At 37.6% G+C, this 7674-nt stretch overlaps 1 protein-coding gene across 1 annotated transcript in view; it reads left to right on the top strand.

Moving 5' to 3' along the window:
* The first annotated feature begins 1880 nt into the window (after positions 1–1880).
* LOC138322034 (influenza virus NS1A-binding protein homolog) overlaps positions 1881–7674 on the top strand; it is a 46497-nt gene continuing 40703 nt past the window's right edge. Inside the window, exon 1 of the mRNA XM_069266090.1 lies at positions 1881–2263. The gene's annotated coding sequence lies outside the window, so the exon portion shown is untranslated. The remainder of the gene's footprint in view (positions 2264–7674) is intronic.

Raw genomic sequence — 7674 nt, 5'->3', positions numbered from 1 at the left:
GGGAAAGGGAAACGGAACAGGAGGAGAGGGGCCATTTTATAAAACATATTTACTTGTCCTAGAGTTCTGCAGGATGTAACCAATTGGCCAGAAAATCATTGGGCAAGGGAACAGATTGTTAAATTAGGCCTGGACCTCGGGCAGGGGGCCCTAGAGTAATAGAGTAATCCTATGGTCTAGAATAGCATGGATTGTAACAATTTGGCAAGAACACATGTGGGAAGGGAACAGAACTTGTAAAAATTTTGGCTCTGATCCCCGGGGAGGGGGGGGCAATAGGGGTACTACTTGTCCTAGAGTTCTGCATGGATTGTAACCAAATTTGGCCAGAAATATCATTGGGGAAAGGGAAAAGAACTTGTATAAATTTTGGCCTGGACCCTCCGGGGGCAGGAGGGGCGGGGCCCAATAGGAGTAATAGAGGTAAATCCTATTGCTACTTGTCCTAGAATTCTGCATGGATTGTAACCAAATTTGGCAAGAAACATCATTGTGGGAAAGGGGAACAGAACTTGTATAAATTTTGGCTCTGATCCCCCGGGGGCAGGAGGGGCGGGGCCCAATAGGGGTAATAGAGGTAAATCCTATAAATCGCTACTTGTCCTAGAGTTCTGCATGGATTGTAACCAAATTTGGCCAGAAACATCATTGGGGAAAGGGAACAGAACTTGTATAAAATTATGGCTTGGACCCTCCGGGGGCAGGAGGGGCGGGGCCCAATAGGAGTAATAGAGGTAAATCCTATAAATTGCTACTTGTCCTAGAATTCTGCATGGATTGTAACCAAATTTGGCCAGAAACATCATTGTGGGAAGGGGAACAGAACTTGTATAAATTTTGGCTCTGATCCCCCGGGGGCAGGAGATTCCCCAATAGGGGAATTAGAAGTAAATATCCAAATTCCTTCAGAAAAGGAACAATGAACTTATATTCAGAACATTACTTGGCATTACAAACCAGGTGAGCGATACAGGCCCTCTGGGCCTCTTGTTATGAAATTATTCTCCGGATGTTTTAAAAGCTTTAGACTTATGATACCTGTCATGTTTGTGTACATGTATATAGAAGCTTCACTTGTCATTATGTATACTCCAATGTATGAAATCTAGAAATGAATGAAGGTTTCAGATTGAACATGGGCTAAAACATTTAAAACGATTAATTGATCCATAAGAAATTTTAATTTTTGTTTTGAAATAAATTCTAGAAGTGGATTGGTGTAACCACAATCATTTTTTACCATATGTTGGATTTCACTGATTAATTAAGTTTTTATCCATTTCCTTTTTTGTACACAATTAAAGTTTAAAATAAAGAAGTAATCATAGGCCTAGAAATATATAATTAAATCTTGTGCATTAAAAACACCTCATTATTTCTTTTACCGTTACGATTTGTCACCAATCCAGAAGTAGGGGGTCAATATCGGGTTGAGTTGCCGGGTAGAGTCGACAACTGTTTACAAATCAATTCAAGGTGACCTTAGTGTGTAAACACTCCAGTACATGCGAGCTGTGGGTTGTTATAATTTAACGGAATGCTGATTAAACATTTGCCAAAATAAAGTCTGTAATCATTAAAATAAACATTGGAACTAGAGCAAGGAACACACATGCTTTGAAACATTAATAAATATAGGGCTATAGTTACTTACTGTATTAAAACAGTTGTCTAACAAAAGAACCAAAGAACAATTTCCTAGAGATGAATATGATAAAAAAGTAGCATTTCATAAAATATGAAATCAAATCCCACAGGTCTGCATTTATTATAGTTGAGGTATTTAGATTGTGTTTATTATTCAGTCCAATTAAAATTCAGGATGTACGTCATACCCAAACATAGTGGGGTTTCGGTGGTGGTATGGATATAACCCCATTAATCATGACCTAGGTAGTTTGTGATTGATTCATTCAGTATTTTAAAGCTGTGTGTCATTCATTATTGTCTGATCACAGACCTGACTGGCCCTGACTAAACCTTTTGTGGTATGAGGCGGGTGGCTGATATGCACCGATGCATCTGTTGTTTTTAGTCTGCCTAAGGAGGTAATTTAACAATATACTGTTTACTATAAACACATCCTGACGATTGGTTATTCGTCATATCTCAGATTTATTTGTGAATAGTTTTTGAAAACATTTATGATAATACAATTGTGTCATGTCTACTTGGAGCGTTCCTGGAACTGACTAGGGGATCTCAGATAGTGAAAGTAGAAATATGAATCCTCGGATCGCCAGGTAGTTATCCATTCTATTAAGTAAGTATCAATTGGAAAGAAATCCAGGTGAGAATGTGTAGAGGTTTTGTCTGTTCATGACTTTATCGCCATATACATTAATAAAATTTATTGAAATCAAAGAAATATGAATTGTTTCAAATGTGAAAGCAAAATTTGAGGATGTCTGAATTTTTTAAACTCTTGTAGTTTTGTAAATATAATATATTTTTCATATGACATACATGTGAACTTATTGAAAAACAGGATCTGGTTAAAAGACTACCCCTGTAAGTTGTCCCTAAGGCATTTCTTATATGGAAATGAAGAGAAAGAGATGAAATGATGTATTTTATCTTTTGGAGAGTTAGTGTTAATTTCTCAGTCATAACATATGTGGATGCTCCATTATACGCAATACTGTAATTATTTCGGGAACACCAAAGATTGATAGACTACATAAAAAGAATACAGCAGAAAAGAAATCCTGCTGCTGAATGAGTTGTTTATTTTGTCGTATTTCTCCTCTAGCTACTATGATGGACTACAATAACATCCCAGTACCATGATACACAAATGGTAAACACAAATTCTGGTGTTAAAACACATATATATATTGTATGTATATTTGTCATTCTGGCTATTTTGTATCAGCCTATATGTATATTGTTTTGTCATTCTGGCTATATTGTTATCGGCCTATATGTACATTGTTTGTCATTCTGGCTATATTGTATCGGCCTATATGTACATTGTTTGTCATTCTGGCTATTTTTATCAGCCTATATGTACATTGTTTGTCATTCTGGCTATATTTTATCGGCCTATATGTACATTGTTTGTCATTCTGGCTATATTTTATCGGCCTATATGTATATTGTTTGTCATTCTGGCTATATTTTATCGGCCTATATGTATATTGTTTGTCATTCTGGCTATATTTTATCGGCCTATATGTATATTGTTTGTCATTCTGGCCATATTTTATCGGCCTATATGTATATTGTTTGTCATTCTGGCCATATTTTATCGGCCTATATGTATATTGTTTGTCATTCTGGCCATATTTTATTGGCCTATATGTATATTGTTTGTCATTCTGGCTATATTTTATCGGCCTATATGTATATTGTTTGTCATTCTGGCTATATTTTATCGGCCTATATGTATATTGTTTGTCATTCTGGCTATATTTTATCGGCCTATATGTATATTGTTTGTCATTCTGGCTATATTTTATCGGCCTATATGTACATTGTTTGTCATTCTGGCTATATTTTATCGGCCTATATGTATATTGTTTGTCATTCTGGCTATATTTTATCGGCCTATATGTATATTGTTTGTCATTCTGGCCATATTTTATCGGCCTATATGTACATTGTTTGTCATTCTGGCTATATTTTATCGGCCTATATGTATATTGTTTGTCATTCTGGCCATATTTTGTATCGGCCTATATGTACATTGTTTGTCATTCTGGCTATATTTTATCGGCCTATATGTATATTGTTTGTCATTCTGGCTATATTTTATCGGCCTATATGTACATTGTTTGTCATTCTGGCTATATTTTATCGGCCTATATGTATATTGTTTGTCATTCTGGCTATATTTTATCGGCCTATATGTATATTGTTTGTCATTCTGGCTATATTTTATCGGCCTATATGTACATTGTTTGTCATTCTGGCTATATTTTATCGGCCTATATGTATATTGTTTGTCATTCTGGCTATATTTTATCGGCCTATATGTATTTGTTCATTCCGGCTATATTTTATCGGCATAATATGTACATTGTTTGTCATTCTGGCTATATTTTATCGGCCTATATGTACATATTGTTTGTCATTCTGGCTATATTTTATCGGCCTATATGTATATTGTTTTGTCATTCTGGCTATATTTTATCGGCCCTATATGTACATTGTTTGTCATTCTGGCTATATTTTATCGGCCTATATGTATATTGTTTGTCATTCTGGCTATATTTTATCGGCCTATATGTCATTGTTTGTCATTCTGGCTATATTTTATCGGCCTATATGTATATTGTTTGTCATTCTGGCTATATTTTATCGGCCTATATGTATATTGTTTGTCATTCTGGCTATATTTTATCGGCCTATATGTTACATGTTTGTCATTCTGGCTATATTTTATCGGCCTATATGTATATTGTTTGTCATTCTGGCTATATTTTATCGGCCTATATGTACATTGTTTGTCATTCTGGCTATATTTTATCGGCCTATATGTATATTGTTTGTCATTCTGGCTATATTTTATCGGCCTATATGTACATTGTTTGTCATTCTGGCCATATTTTATCGGCCTATATGTATATTGTTTGTCATTCTGGCTATATTTTATCGGCCTATATGTATATTGTTTGTCATTCTGGCTATATTTTATCGGCCTATATGTATATTGTTTGTCATTCTGGCTATATTTTATCGGCCTATATGTATATTTGTCATTCTGGCTATATTGTATCGGCCTATATGTATATTGTTTGTCATTCTGGCCATATTTTATCGGCCTATATGTACATTGTTTGTCATTCTGGCCATATTTTATCGGCCTATATGTATATTGTTTGTCATTCTGGCTATATTTTATCGGCCTATATGTATATTGTTTGTCATTCTGGATATTTTGTTTTTGCCTCAGCTCTATAGAATTGATTTTCTTTAACGCTGTCATGGCTCCGTCGCCATCGCCTAGAGCTAGCGAGCCTCAGTCGCATGTTACTCTTTCTGGAAGCTCATTATAAGGCTGAACACATAATCATTAGCAAGTAATTAATTATCCTGGGTGGGACACTGTATTTAACCGTGTTGCCTTGATCCTGGACCAGTGCAGCATACATGGGATGAGGGCATTAAGTAAAGCCACAGGTCATTTGTCTCTGTTCATGGTGGTGGAAAGTCTACGATATTTGCAACATGTCATAATTATCGAGCTGTTTATTACCACTTCTTTAAGGTCACTAGTTTGTTTCAAGAAGTTGTCTTATTCTTCTGTGTCTTAATTACACATGTACTCTATATGGCTACGCTGCAGAAAAAAAATGAAGGTACAACTAAACTTATGTGTATATAACACCAATGTATATGTTTAGACAATTTGGTTGAATTTAACTACATCATATTAACAGCTGGGTTCATAAAAGGGTGTTGTCAGGTTTTGCTAGCGGAGAAAGGATGGTTTCCTGACGTGGGTTTGAAACTGTCAATCTGAAGACAGATGTACTTAACGTGTTAACTAGCTATACATTATCTTAGATATCTACAAGTAAACAATTAACTTCAAATGTCATTAAGATCAGCATATGTATTGAAGCAACCACTCATAGTAGCTAATAAGTATGGTATTTTGTCCTGGTCTGCCATAGAGTAATAACATTCAATTGACAAAAGAAGTTATCATCATTATAGTTTATCAAACTTTAGTTTTATTCAGTGACGCTTCAGTTAACTTTTATTAGGTCATCTGACCCAAAGCGTCAATCATGCACTGTCTGTGTGCCGTGCGCTGTCCGCCGAGTGTAAAATTTTCCTTTAAATTGCTACTAGTCAAAAAGTTCTTGATGGATTTTAACCAAATTTATTAAGAAACATCCTTAGGTAAAGGGGAACAGATTTGTTATAAATATAGTGACTGAGGGGCAGGGCCAAATAGGAAATTTTGGTAATTCTTTAAAATGCTGCTATAGTCGTTAAGTTCTCATTGGATTTTGACCAAATTTGGACAGAAACATCTGTGGTGGTAATGTGAACAGATTTTGTATAAATGATTCCCCTGGGGAAGGAGGGACAGGGTCTTATTGGGGAAACAGAGGAAAATTCCTTCAAAATGCCACTTGTCATTAAGTTTCAAAAGAACTTTAACAAAATTTGGTCTAAGATATCTTTATGGTAAGAGGAACAGATTTTGTATAAATGGTTACTCTGACCCTACAGGGGCAGGAGGGGCAGAGCCCAATAGGGGAAATAGAGGAAAATTTGTTCAAAATGCTACTAGTCATTAAGTTTTTAGCTCACCTGGCCCGAAGGGCCGGTGAGCTTATGTCATGGCGCGGCGTCCGTCGTCTGTCGTCCGTCCGTTGTCCGTCGTCCGTCGTCCGTCGTCCGTCGTCCGTCGTCCGTCTGTCCGTCAACATTTCCTTTAAATCGCTACTAGTCATAGAGTTCTGCATGGATTTTTACCAAATTTGGCCAGAAACATCCTTGGGGGGAGGGGAACAGAACTTGTATAAATTTTGGCTCTGACCCCCCGGGGGACAAGAGGGGCGGGGCCCAATAGGGGAAATTGAGGTAAATCCTATAAATCGCTACTTGTCCTAGAGTTCTGCATGGATTGAAACCAAATTTGGCCAGAAACATCCTTGGGGGAAGGGGAATAGAACTTGTATAAATTTTGGCTCTGACCCCCCAGGGACAGGAGGGGCGGGGCCCAATAGGGGAAACTGAGGTAAATCCTATAAATCTCTACTTGTCCTAGTGTTCTGCATGGATTGTAACCAAATTTGGCCAGAAACATCCTTGGGGGAAGGGTAACAGAACTTGTATAAATTTTGGCTCTGACCCCCCGGGGACAGGAGGGGCGGGGCCCAATAAGGGAAATTGAGGTAAATCCTATAAATCACTACTTGTCCTAGTGTTCTGCATGGATTGTAACCAAATTTGGCCAGAAACATCCTTGGGGGAAGGGGAACAGAACTAGTATAAATTTTGGCTCTGACCCCCCGGGGACAGGAGGGGTGGGGCCCAATAGTGGAAATTTAGGTAAATCCTATAAATCGCTACTTGTTCTAGAGTTCTGCATGGATTGTAAACCAAATTTGGCCAGGAACATCCTAGGGGGAAGGGGAACAGAACTTGTATAAATTTTTGCTCTGACCCCCTGGGGACAGGAGGGGTGGGGCCCAATAGGGGAAATAGAGGTAAATCCTATAAATCGCTACTTGTCCTAGAATTCTGCATGGATTGTAACCAAATTTAGCCAGAAACATTCTTAGGGGAATAGGAACAGAACTTATATAAATTTTGGCTCTGACCCCCCGGGGGCAGGAGGGGCGGGCCCAATAGGGGAAATAGAGGTAAATCCTATAAATCGCTACTTGTCCTAGAGTTCTGCATGGATTGAAACCAAATTTTGCCAGAAACATCCTTGGGGGAAGGGGAATAGAACTTGTATAAATTTTGGATCTGACCCCCTGGGGCAGGAGGGGCGGGGCCCAATAGGGAAATTTAGGTAAATCCTATAAATCGCTACTAGTCTTAGAGTTCTGCTTGGATTTTAAACCAAATTTGGCCCAGAAACATCCTTGGGGTTAACAGAATTCCTATAATTTTTGGCTTTCACCCTCTTGAGCAGAAAGAGTGGGGCCCAATAGGGGAATTAGAGGTAAATATTCAAATTCCTTCAGAAAAGAAACAATGAAC

Source organism: Argopecten irradians, chromosome 4 (genome assembly GCF_041381155.1).
Source record: "Argopecten irradians isolate NY chromosome 4, Ai_NY, whole genome shotgun sequence".
NCBI lineage: Eukaryota > Metazoa > Mollusca > Bivalvia > Pectinida > Pectinidae > Argopecten > Argopecten irradians.
The sequence above is the reverse complement of the archived record's forward strand: the minus strand, read 5'-3'. Positions and strand labels throughout refer to the sequence as shown.